General features: G+C 40.2%; 1 non-coding gene across 1 annotated transcript; it reads left to right on the top strand.

Annotated features, from left to right (window-relative positions):
- Positions 1–810: 810 nt before the first annotated feature.
- Positions 811–917, top strand: LOC133798997 (small nucleolar RNA R71). Its single transcript, XR_009876207.1, has one exon. It is a non-coding gene; the product is annotated as a small nucleolar RNA R71 (small nucleolar RNA).
- Positions 918–12496: the final 11579 nt, after the last annotated feature.

Below are 12496 nucleotides of genomic sequence, written 5' to 3'. Positions count from 1 at the left end.
TTCCCACTCCTCAAAGTAATTGCCTGAACTTGCTCCTTGGGGTTGACTTCAGTATTACTGGGCAAGTTTCCCTGGGGTCTGTTATTGAGCATATTGGCCAACTGCCCAACTTGTGTCTCAAGGTTTCGAATAGAGGACCTGGTCTCAGTCATAAATTGAGTCTGAGTATTAGTGAGAGTCAACAATGCTGCCTGCAGTTCATTAGGCCTCTTAGGTTGAGGCATTGATTGTTGAGGCCTAGGCTGTTGTGATGACGAAGCTTGATGCATAGGTGGCTGAGGCATGTTATTCTAAAATTGGCCCTGAAACTGAGGTTGTTGGCCTTGATTATTCTTCCATGAAAAATTGGGATGATTTCGCCACCCAGGATTGTAAGTATTGGAAAATGGATTATTGAGTGGCCTTTGGAAGTTTCCCACCACTTGAACTTGAGCATGATCCATTGGGGTGTTATTATTCATACAGATAGGGCACTGATCGACAGAATGAGCACCACCACACATTTCACACCTCACTGCCATCTGAACCGCATTAGCAGATACACTGCTATGTTGTAACTGCTTTGTCAGAGAGGCTACTTGCGCTGTTAGAGCAGTGATTGCATCCAGCTCATGCACCCCAGCTACCTTTCTGACTCCTGATGATCTTTCCTCAGACCACTGATGGTTGTTTGTAGCCATGTCTTCCAGCAGCTCATAAGCACCAGTTGCGCTCTTACTCATAAACGTTCCACCCGCTGCAGCATCAATAATGGTTCTGGTTGTAGGGCATAAACCATTGTAGAAATTCTGTACTAGCATCCACTATTCAATGCCATGACGAGGACATCTTCTTAGGAGTTCCTTAAACCGTTCCCAATCTTCATATAATGACTCTCTGTCATTCTGGCAAAAGTTATTGATCTCTCCCCTCAATTTAGCAACTTTAGACGGAGGGAAGAATTTAGACAAAAATTTCTGAGCTAGATCTTGCCAGGTGACAATAGAATTTGGCTGCAGCGAGTTCAGCCAACTTTTAGCTATGTCCCTCAGAGAAAATGGGAAAAGCCTAAGCTTGATTGCGTCATCACTCACCCCATTATATCTGAAGGTTCCACACAACTCTAGAAAATTGCACAAATGGGTGTGAGGATCTTCAGAAGGAAACCCATTGAATTGCACAGAGGACTGCACCATTTGTAGAATAGCGGGCTTGATTTCAAAGTTGTTGGCCTCTACAGCTGGTGGGCGTATACTATTTTGTACTCCCGTCAGAGTGGGCAGTACATAATCTCTCAGGCTCCTCTCAGCATTGTTCTGAGCCTGACCCCCTTGTACAACTCCAGGCATTAGAACATTCCTGCCATCCCCTTCATTCTGTGCCATCTTCACAGATTTCTGGGCCTCCCTCTTGTTCTTTCTGATTTGATTGCAAGACTTTTCAATCTCAGGATTCAGAGGAACAAGTGTGTCTTTTCCTTTTCTGCCACGCATATACCAAAATTCACCTGAGATAGACAAATTAAGCAACTAAACAGATTAGAAACAAGAGAAATTAAAATCAAATTAGAATAAAAATTAATTAGAATGATATTGATAATTATTTTCAGTCCCCGGGAACGACGCCAAAAACTTGTTGCGATAATTTTGCTATGCAAGTGCACACAGTCGTAATTCGTAATAAAATGGTAAAACCAAGTATCGTCCTCAAGGACTGATTTATCAATTACCAGTCAATTAATTTCTTGTTCTATTTGATGAATTGAAATTCTTGATTTTTTGTAAATACAGCAAAAGAAACTATAAAGTGCAGAAACAATAATCGAAAATTAAATGGAATAACAACTAATAGTAAAACTTTTAATTTAATCACTGAAAAACAATTAGGATATTCAATCTCATCAACTATCCTCCCTATATTCCCTAATACAAAGTGTGAATTCTTCTTCTTTTTACCTAATTCAATTAACAAGTTGATACAACAGCCTATAATCATACTATGAATTATAAACTCAACCTAGGTGACAATTTCCTATATTTCTATGGTAAATTGAACCACAAAGGTAGCATTAATCTCGACAACTTAATAACAGTTACACAATTAATTCAGATACTTTTGTTCTAAATTAGAATTATGTCCAATATAACCACAGCAGAATTAAATCTCACTTCTCAGATTTTGACTTAAAAACATATGTATATGACTAAAGATGGCCAATCAATAATCAATCTATCAGAGCAGGTGATATGGAATTGAAGAAGAAGAAAATTGAATCTGCATTAGTTCATAACAGGGATTCAAGTGATTCAATTAAACATCCTAAACAGAAATTAGTTCATAGTCATAGTGCTAATCACAACAAAAATTAAAGATAACATCAGGAAAAGAAGAAAAACATGTAAAAATACTCTAAGCTTGAGCCTTCAAAACCAGAACTTCTCTCCCTCGTCCGTACATTCTTTCTCTTCTCTTTTCGCCATATTAAAATCTAGGACTCAAATATTAAAGAGGCGGGCCGCGGCTCTACTTACACTATGTCGTGGCCCGTGTCCAATTTCCTGGGCAAAAGATCCTCTCCATGCCGCGGCATTAGTAAACCATGCCGCGGCCTGCATCGATGAGTTCTGGGAAAAATGCCCATCTATGCCGCGGCCCTCTCTAGCCATGCCGCGGCCCGAGGATTTCCTTAAAAACATTGGTTCTGTTTCCCACCTAGCCGCGGCTCCACTTTGCTCATGCCGTGGCTCTTAAGGGATTTCTCAATTCTTCAAGTTTTCTTCCCAAAAATTCACCAACACTTCCAAATTATGTTGAGAACCATTCTTTCTCGAAATATGATGAAAAACTTGGTTATTTCTGCCCTTTCTTTGACATTTTCTTCCACGTGCTCAATTCTTCCTGATATTCACAAAGACAGACAAACAAAGCATAAACCCGCACTAAATGAAAGAAAAACGAAATAAAAGACTACTAAAAACATCACCAAAACATGATAAAAACTAGACTCAACACCAACACAAGGCCACGAGAGATGCCTCGTTACTATCGCCGAGTTGGGAGAAGCTTCGTGCAGTCAACTCGCAGATGGTGGAGCTGACCCCCTGGAGGCGCTCGGCGAAGAGAGGAGCAACGATCTCCCCTAGCTTGGCGGAGAAAAAAGTCTCCAACTCAGCTTGGTCGATTGGAGGTAAGATGGGCCTCTCTCGAGGTGCTTTGAGTTGACAAAGGGCCTCAACTGTCTCGTGCACTTTGTTGTCTTCTTCCAGCCTTGCTTCAAAGTGTTGAAGCATCTTCTTGTACTGCTCCAACAAAGCCCCTACATACTTCTCAGGGTACACAAAGAGACGGATTTGGGGTGGCACCACCTCCGGCTCCGAGTCTTGAACCGACCCTTAGTCTGGTTCTGGGACCTTTTCCTGCCTTACCTCTTGAACCGCCTCGTTTGACCCGGGTGAGGAGGGGATCTCCACTACTAGGGGCAAGTCGACTTCAGGGATATCTGCATGGGGAGTGGAGACTCTCTGCCTCTTGACCAGAGGAGAGGGTTCGGGTTGCCCCCGAGGACGCGACGACCCCTCTCCTGCCGAAGAGCCAGGGGGCGCTCCTATCCTTAGCGCGGACCGGGAAATGTCAACCAATCCCATGTGAGCTGTAGGAACAAGTTAAATAGTTAGCGTATATTCTACACAAAAGGACAATGCAATAAAATAAGCTACTCAGAGGCTCACCGTGAGTTGACCCTCAGTGCAAATAGTGAGGGTGTACTATCCTATTCCTGACCTCACAACTAATGTTGGTGCCATATTGGCAAAACCAGCTCGAGGTGAAGGATGTCACTTGGTCTAAGGGTAAAAATCTGTGAGAGGTGGACTCCCTCCTAGGGCGGTGGAGATAAATGTCTATGAGATCTAGGTAATCCTGGAATTCTTCCCTAGTCCAATGCCGATGTGAGATTTGACCACAACGAAGGAATGCTGGGGAAGCCCTGACATGCTCGGGACTTATCCTATCACCTACTCGAAAACAAAAGTCAGAGCGAGAGGTGATTTTCCTGAGTCCAAGTGGGAAGCTTTCATCCCTGCCTAGATGTAACAACCCAAATTCGCTAATAAGGCTTAAGGGCCTTGATTAGTGTGCCTGGAGGGCATAATGGAGACTATGTGTGGTTCTAATGATTTAGATGCATGATTATGATTTAAAGCATGTTATATGATTACTTGAGTATTTGAGATGCATGACTATGTGTGTTAGTATGCATATAGGCCCAGATTAGGTTAGAAGGGCATAATCGTAATTTTGGCCATTATGGGGATAACTGCTTTGATAATTGTCGAGACCACATTATTATGTGGATATATCTGTGATCTGTGACTCGAGACAATCCTGGTGAGCAAGGTAGTGAGAAAGTCATGGCGGGGATTTATACTCGGCTCGAGGTGAGCTCAGGGGTATAAACGGGAATTTAGTGGATAAGTTGGAGACTATTATGACATTGAGGAATTCTATTGGTGATTAATTAGGTATCGGGAATTAAGCGGGAAATAATAGAGACACTCGAGGAATTAGTGGGAATTGGGTAAAATGACTAAAATGCCCTTAAGTGGACTAAAGGATTAGAATTAATAGGGAGGGCATAATGGTCATTTGGCTCTTAAGGATGGGTATTACTGAGGTTTTATGTTAGTGGGATTTGTAGAACATTACAAAAGTTTGAAAAAGAAAGAAAAGGAAAGGAAAATAAAGGAGAGAAAACAGAAAGAGTTCTCTAGGTCGGTTTGTGCTTTCTTCACCAATTTCTTGAGGATTTCTGGAGTAAAGCTCAGAGGAGAGCTGGGAGAAGCTAAGCATCAAGGAGTCCAAGCTAAGTGTGGGGAATTAGCAGAGGTTTAGCAAGGGTTCATCAACACTTGAGGTAAGACTTAGAATTCTTCAGTTTCAGTTTCTGGTTTTTGAGTTGAGGTGCTTAAGTTGAATTGGGTGGAACCTTAGGGAATTCAGACTTGAGGCTGAGGAGGAGCAAGCCAAGGGAGTCTAGAGGCAGCTTGTGGTCGAAATTCTATCAAAGGTATAAGGTCTAAACTCTAAACTTTGATGATCAACTGGTTTTTACTGAGTTTTAGAGCTTAGGAGTGGCTATGGTGAAATCTGAGTTTGTGGATGCATGTGCTTGGGTTTTAGGTGTTTGGGGTGCTTGGGGTGCTTGGGATGAGTGGAGTGTGGTCATGAGGTTGTTTTTGAGTTTGGGTAAGAGTTGGAAGAGGTTTGGTTGAGGTTGGTTCGAAGAAATCGCAGAAGGGAAAAAACAGTGCAAGGCTGTCTGTGACTAGCGCTACAGCGCTAGCCTTTGGGTGCTATAGCGCTAGGCCATAATGCTGAGGGGAATTTGGCTTCTGTCTGTAGCGCTGTAGCGCCCTCCCAAGATCACTGTAGCGCTACCCTGCCTTCTGAAGGGGATTTTAGGGTTATTTGCAAGGGTTTTTGACCTAAGGTTTAGGGTTTGGTTCCACCACCTTGTTTGGTGGAACTAGGACTTTCCGGGGGCTCGGGATTGGCCCCGGGACTAGGTTTTGAACTTGAGGGTTGACGATGACTTTGGCCATTATTATGTTTAGGTGAGCGCTAGGGCTCGAGGGGGATCGTGCTCAAGGTGTCGAGGGATCAAAGCTATTGAATTGAAAGGTAAGAAAACTGCACCCGGTTATATGTTTGTGATGGGACTAAGTGCTCCCGAGAATTGTATCGTTTCAATGTTGGTATTATGCCATGGGACATGTAAAAGCGGCCTAAGAGTGTCGTGCATACTGTTAACGCACCGAGCGCGACTCGGCCACTAGGAGCCATGAACACTGGGATAACAGAGGGAGCAGCCTGTGAGCGCTAGCCCTGGTTATCGTTTATAAGCTGTGCATGTTACGTGTTGATATGCCTAGTATGTGGAATACTTGACTATATTGAATGGTTATTTGAATGAGGCTATGTGATGCAACGTGAGATATTGACTTGTCTGATAATTGCTTATGCTCTGTTGATATTGTGTTTTTTTGCTGGGCCTTGGCTCACGGGTGCTACGTGGTGCAGGTAAAGGCAAGGGCAAGCTGGACCAAGCCTGAGGTGGAGAGCTCCGAGGTGAAATGTACATAGCCAGCTGTTCGATCACCACGATCGAGGAGTGGACCAGAACAGGGACTACCTAACTGCTTATTTTGCCTTAGTATGGCTGGTTATTGTATTTGAGTCTTACAACTTTTATAAACAATCTTTAAACTTGTATTTTTGGGATCCCGTGAAACCAGATAATGTTTCTTAATGTAAAGTGTGGCTTTTGAGACCAAAACGCTTTTAACCCTAGTTCCTTTGTAGCTTCTGCAACACAATTTTAATTAAATGACTTGATTAGCAAGTCTGGCACTTTATAAACACACAGTGTAACGGTCTTGGCTATCCAGGGCATTACACTAGAGCTCTTCCCGAGCTCTCGATCCTCTTGTGCCTCTCTGACCTCTCCCGCAGCACGCACATTCACCAGCCTTTCCTCTGCCAGCCATTTATGAAACGCTTTCTTGGCCAGCCCTTCTATGTAATTGATATAACGGGACGCCAACTCCTGAGACTTCTTGGACTAGCGATATTTGGTCAAGTTCAAGTTACTTATTCGTTGATCGATGCTAAGAAGCCCCAACCTAATAAGATTTGATTCTGTTACAAGGACGCTAAGGTCCTAATCCCAGTCGGGGAGAACCTTCATTGCCTGGAGATGATCCTCAAAGATCTGAACATAGGGAGTTCGGTGGAAATAACCTATTCAAAAGGAAATAACTAAGTATTGAATACAGAAAGGCCCAAGAAAGTCAAAGAATAAGCGTGTTCGGAAAGATACTCACCTACTCGGGCGAAGTCGAGAATCAAGGTCGGGTTACTACGGGTCGGGAAGTCGTCCATGAAGAAGAAAGCATCTTTGTAGTCCCGAGCGTGATTCTTGTTATGGTGGGGAGCCTTGTAACTGAGTGACGAAGTTGGATACTTCGCCAGGGCATATTATCCGTCTTGCTTGGAGCCCTTCTTCCGAGGAGTGGTTTTGAAACTGTAGAAATAAAAAATCTCTACCGGTGAAGGCTCAGGCCATTTGTGCTTCCAGTATAGAATGTACATCCCCGTGAGCACTCTGTAGTTGTTAGGGGAGAGCTGGAAGGGGGCTATCTTGATGAACTTCAAGAAGTTCACGAAATATTTCTTGAGGGGTAGGGTAGACCCTGCCATCAGGTGGGCCTGGCTCCAAGCGCCCATGTCGTTGATGCTGCGATGCGTCCTCTAGGACTCCCGACAGAGGCCGATGAGGCATCTGTCTCCAACCAAGTAATACCTTATGATCGCCTCGAGGGCCTCAGGGTGTCAAAATAGAGTGTGGTAATCCTCTGCTTCGAATGCATCACCCTCATATTTTTGCGTAGGGTGTGGAGTGGGGGCCCTATTTACCTCCTCCACGGTGAGCCCCAGACTTCGGGTATTTTAGGCCTCACCGCCACTTGAAGGTTGGGATGAACAACTAGTTCCCCGGTCAACTCTTGGGTTGCCGTCCTTACATTGCTTTCGGAAGCATCACGTGCTCGGGCCATATCGGAGATCTCCTGGTCGAAGAGATAAAGCCAGTGTTCGTGTAGTTGATGGAGTTCCTCAGACATCTAAGACAAAAAACTAAGCAGTTAGTATTCTGACCGAAGGAAAGATGACCAAAACATGAACAACTCTATGAATACTGCTCAGGAAGGAAAGGAGAGTTTTTGAAATGCGAGGTATCTCCGGCGCCTAAGGACAGGCCGGAGAAGATGAACCTGCTGGAATTTGGAAAATTCCCAGATTCCGGTCACAGGCTCAGAAACGCAAAGTTGAAAAAAAGACTCTTGAAGGTCATTTTGAACGAGCCTAATATCAAATTGGGCCTAAGACGACTCGTGCAAATGAGAAACAGACTCCAAAATTCCATACTACCGTCATTCCTAAACATATATAGAAAAATACCAAGCACACACCAAAAACAGAAAAGTGGGTCGAAGGTACTTACCCGAGATAAAGCGAAGGTATGTGCTGAGGTGAGTCCTAACCCTGAAGTATTGTTTGCCATCTAACCAGAAGTAAGACAATTCACGCCAGTCATCCAAAACTCTGGGAAAGGGTTAAAGATGAGAGAAAAGAAAGTGTGCTGGGAAAGTTTTTGATTTTTGAATGGTTATAGTTTGAGACTGGAGGTTTTTCTTGGTTTTATACCCAGTAAAACGTATTAGGGAAGCAACTTTCCCACATCCGTCGGATGGCTTGCCCTAGTAAGTTCACGAAGGTGATCCGACGGTCAGGTTTCAAGAGGCGTGGATTGCAATAATTGTTTCTCTGGGAAAAGACGCCTTGGGCCCAGAGTGGACGTTTTGGATATCGAGTTGACCCCTAATTAAATGCATGGACTGATGGGCCCAGCAATGTGGCGTTGACTCGTGGTTTTTCTTTTCAAAATGACATCAATAGAAGTCCAAACATTTCTTATCCGAGGAATTTTCAAAGTCTTCCTCAGTTTGAAGTCTCCATTGTCTGAGGACGAGTAGAGACTTGGGGGGCAAATGTTGTCCGTATTTTCACCTTCAACACATGGTAACCCCCAGTGACTGGCTTGGACGTTAGTTGGCATTCTCGGCGCATGTTACTGCCCGAGGTCTTTAGTCGAAGCAAGGGTCCTCTTAGGTTCGACCTTGCCTTTGATAGTGGGTCATTGGTGCATTAGTAGATTACTCCTCGATGTTCATTCTCGGAGCTGGAGGTTCTCTAGCTCGGGCAATTAAGGCGAGGGGTCTCATCTCCCAGGTTCTCGGTTCTGGTTCTCGGACCTAAGATAAGGCGCAACGTGTCAGTAAATGCAGGTTTTTAGAGCCAGAGGATCGTCTGACAACCTTTATGGGTGATTTGTCAACAGTGTTGTCGAGTGTACTTGACCATTCGCACACTTACTACGCCGCCTGACATGGAGGTACTTACAGCACACCCTGACAGTACCTGAGGCATGTTCCCTATAAAGTAGGTGAATTTCGGTAGTGATCCCTACAAATCTCATTTGGGCCATGGTCTCTATTCAATGCAGCCCAGTGCATTAAATTGGTATTAATCCCCCAATAATGGGAAGAATGTGTATTAATTACTTATGATTAGTATTAATGACCCCAGTCTCTATAAAGGGCTGGGAGTCTCATTGTAAAGGGTTCAGATTTTAGAGAAAAAACACCTTGTACTCAGAGTAATCTAAACGCTGCCTGAGAATATACCATTGGAGCTTGCAATCACTAGCTTACAATCCTCTTAATACCAGAGACTCGTGGACTAGAGTTCTTTTATAACCTAAACCACGTAAAAATCCTTGTGTTTCTGATAGTTTATTTCTTTAATCTCTCTTATTAAGGTTGATAGCGAAAAAGGTAGTCAACAAGTTTAATTTTTCTTTTAATATGTTTATGTCACTCTTATATATATATATGGGCGACTATGGTGTAGCCAATTTTTTGGTTGCACCGGTGGAGTCATTTTTGTATTTCAGCACCTAAATAATTTTTTTTTCCAATTTATTTTATGACGATGTACGTTGTAATCATTTAAGACATCCTAAAAAATTTCAAGAAATTTGGAATAATTTATAGTACGAAAACAAGGTTCAAACAATTGAATTTTACACGTACATAAAAAAAATAGATACATGTGCAACAAGTGTTTGAACTTTGTTTTCGCCGCTGTAAATTATTCAAAATATCTTAACAATTTTCAGGATGTCTTAAATGACTACAATATACACCGTCATAAAAAAATTGGAAAAAAAATTATTTAGGTGCCGAAACACAAAAATAGTTGTACAAAAGTGGTCCCCTATAATAATATTGTTTATTTATTTAAAATTTATATGACAATCATAAAAATTTAATAAATATATTTAATAATTTTTTTAAATAAAACTAAGCAAATATTCATTACACATTTCTTGCAACTAGTTTATATTATATACATATATATTAGGTCAAAGTAATGTGCATTGTACGTTTGCTTAATTTTATTTTAAAAAAAAATATTCATATATTTTTATTATATTTTTTAATTGTCGTACAAATTTGAAATAAATAAATAGTGTTATATTGTAAAAGAATGACATAAATATATAAAAATATATATATAACTAAAACATTGTCTATATTTGGCTTGCATATGGGGAAGCTCTGACTAGGGTCGAAGTGCATGGGGTCGGAGCTATTGATCGACATCGTCGTTAATGGAGGAGAATGGGTGATTAGCGAATTTTGGTGCAGTGGCTGTGCGACGAATAGATCTGGGTGCAGAGGCTTCTTCCTCCTTCCTTCTCATCTTCTTCTTCTCAAGCAGAGGTTGAGCTCGCGTGGTAGCTAGCGTCACAAACTGGGGCAACTTGGTGGGAGATTGGTGGATTCAATGTGTAGATCAGAAGCTTTTTATAGTGATATGGTGGTGAACCTTGCGAACGACGTTGGGAGTAGAGCTATTTTGTAGCGAACTGTTGTAATTTCTGGGTTTAGTAAATGTGTATTGAGTTTTTGATTTGGTTGAAATGTTAGGAATCTATATTTTTATTGTATTGATTTCTTGATGAAACACACTGTTGCAATACTCAGTGATATCAAGGTCTAGGTTCATAACCCAAATTTATGCTCAAACACTTAATGCAACAATACGCAATGAGATATTTTCTAGATCTTAATGTTTGGTGTTTGGATTTAAGTTTCTGGGTTTTGTTCGAATTCAAAAGTTTATGGGCTTTGTTATTCTTTGAATAAAAAGCTTCTTGGTTGATTTGTTTTGTTCATATGTAAGATTGGTGAATTGTTTTTATGTTGATGGTGATGAAAATTTGGGTTTCTGAAAATTAATTTTTTTGTTAATGAAGAAGAAGAAGAAGAAGATGGCAGATTAAAGAAGAAGAAGAAGAAGAAAAAAAAATATTTTTATTTTAAATTTTTAGTTATTTTTAACTTTTAACTCATTTGAATATTTTATTTTTTATTTTTAAAATTTAAATGTATTTTATTTAATTTTTCCATTTTAAATTCAATTTAAATTATTTTTTTTAAAATATAATGTGTTGGACGAATAATAGGATGTTACGTGTACACCCAATCAACTTTTAACAGAGCTGTTAGGGTAGGTACCGACGGATACCAACGGAAATGAACAATGAAATTTTTTCTCATCAAAAAAAGATTGGGTACTAATTCAAAAAAATTTCAAACACATGAGGTACTTTTGTCGCTAATTCCTATATAATTAATTAAAAACATAAAATTTAATAAATTAATAGTTACATTTGTTTATTCATCTTAATTTTTCAATTAATGAAATAATAATGATACATTTTGTATTTTATGTTTTTAATTACTAAAATTACTAAAATATTTTTTATTCTTAAATTTATATTTTAACTTTTTTAATACTTAATTTTTTATTTTTTTAACATATAAATTAGATATTTTAAAAATATTAAAAGTAAATTTGATTAAATTATGTTCATCAAAGTATGTTTTTCTTTTCAAATATTAAATATTGGGTAGTATTTTATAATTTGTTAAATGAAAGAGATGTAAATTACACTACAAAAAACCTCACTTTTGCCGACGCAAATTTGCGCCGGCAAAAGCCCCATGGGTTTTGCCGACGCAAATTTGCGCTGGCAAAAGTCCGCGACGTACCCCCGTCGCTAATTGCACTTTTGTCGACGCAAAACGTAATGCGCTGGCAATGGTATCTTTTGGTGACAAAAAAATGCGCCGGAAAAAATAAGGATGCGCCGAGAAAAAAATTTGTCACATTGTTGTGGAAAACACTTTTAGCGGCGCAAAAATGCGCCGGCAAAAGATGACTCTTTTAGTGGCGTGTTTTTGCGCCGGGAAATGTGTATATATGCAGTGAGGGTTGAGCCTTTTGCCGACATAATTTTGCGCCGATAAAAGTATTTTTTAAATAAATTTTTTGATTATATTACTAATTTTATTTTCAATATATTAATATTAATTAATAAATTTCAATTTTAATATATTAATAATTATTTAATTTTTTAGTAATATTTTTTAATTAGAAATAAAATTAAAATTAAAATTTTATAAATAAATAAAAAAAATTACAACTATTAATATTTATTGTCTCCACCAAACATGAAAATATAAAAGTAGTTTAGTAAATTAAATGTCTAATAAATTAAACTTTAAATAAATAAATAAAAAGTTCTAGAAATGAATATTGCCCGCCTCATCATTCCCGCCCCCTTCAGCATCATCGTCCTCGTCTGGATCCTGTTCTGGTAAGTCGACAGTAAAACCAGGAGCCAATTCACCAACCTGCTTCAACAAAGCACTGAGCAGGACATCTTGATGCCGTTGACGACTCTCAAGTTTAGTCGTTTGCTGCAAAATGGTGTCCACTTCAGGTGGCAATTGCCCCGACATTTGAGAAGTTGACGAAGATGCTACCC

Source organism: Humulus lupulus, chromosome 8, assembly GCF_963169125.1.
Source record: "Humulus lupulus chromosome 8, drHumLupu1.1, whole genome shotgun sequence".
In the NCBI taxonomy this organism is placed as follows: Eukaryota; Viridiplantae; Streptophyta; class Magnoliopsida; order Rosales; family Cannabaceae; genus Humulus; species Humulus lupulus.
The sequence above is the reverse complement of the archived record's forward strand: the minus strand, read 5'-3'. Positions and strand labels throughout refer to the sequence as shown.